The sequence below is a fragment of the Mus caroli genome, chromosome X (genome assembly GCF_900094665.2).
Source record: "Mus caroli chromosome X, CAROLI_EIJ_v1.1, whole genome shotgun sequence".
NCBI classification, from domain to species: domain Eukaryota; kingdom Metazoa; phylum Chordata; class Mammalia; order Rodentia; family Muridae; genus Mus; species Mus caroli.
Window position 1 is genome coordinate 12,138,484 of NC_034589.1, and position 846 is coordinate 12,139,329.

The following is an 846-nucleotide window of genomic DNA, read 5'->3' on the forward strand; positions in this document are numbered from 1 at the left end:
TGTATTCACCTAGCTTTCTTGTTTTTCTTCTGTATTATAAGACTGGTGCTTGCTTTGAGAAAATACATTCAGATACATACTCTCTTTGTGTCCATGTCTGTTTGTCACTCATCTACGCAAACTCCTTGCTCGCCTGTAACCAGAGCCCTGAGTTTTCCTGTGGATCGGGAACCCAAATGAGGACCATCTGTAGCATTTATCCTTTGAGTAGAGGAAGGATATTCATTTATTTGCTGAAGTTGTTTATCAGGTTTAGGAGTTCTCTGGTGGAATTTTGGGTGTCACTTTGATATACTATCATATCAAAGAGTGCTATTTTGACTTCTTTCTTTTTTTTTCTTTTTTTTTTTTTTTAATATGGAACACTTCGCAAATTTGCGTGTCATCCTTGCGCAGGGGCCATGTTAATCTTCTCTGTATTGTTCCAATTTTAGTATATGTGCTGCCGAAGTGAGCACTTGACTTCTTTCTTTTCAATTTGTATCCCTTTGACCTCCTTTTGTAGATTATCAGACCAACTTCACTTCTGAATACCGATGCAAAAATACTTAATAAAGGATCCTGTGCCATAGCAACCAGAGCTGATGCTGTGCCATAGTGCTCTATACTCAAATACTGCCAGGAGAGAGCTAGCATCCCAGGAGTGCAGGCAAGCCTTTGATCACAGGTAAGACCATCACTTCTGCTCACAGGGACCTACATGGAACCCTCAGGACACAGGAACCGAGGAGTAGTCTGGGACAGAAGTCTTCTGGTTTCCCTCTGCACCAATAGTTGATCCTGTGCCACAGGGCCCAGAGATGTTCCTGTGCAACAGTTATACATACCCAAGTACTGGTAGTAGAG

The 846-nt window shown here is 41.8% G+C and overlaps 1 non-coding gene across 1 annotated transcript; it reads right to left on the reverse strand.

Annotated features, from left to right (window-relative positions):
• Nucleotides 1–351: 351 nt before the first annotated feature.
• Nucleotides 352–458, reverse strand: LOC115030255. The gene has a single exon (XR_003835847.1). It is a non-coding gene; the product is annotated as a U6 spliceosomal RNA (small nuclear RNA).
• Between the last annotated feature and the right edge of the window lie 388 nt (nt 459–846).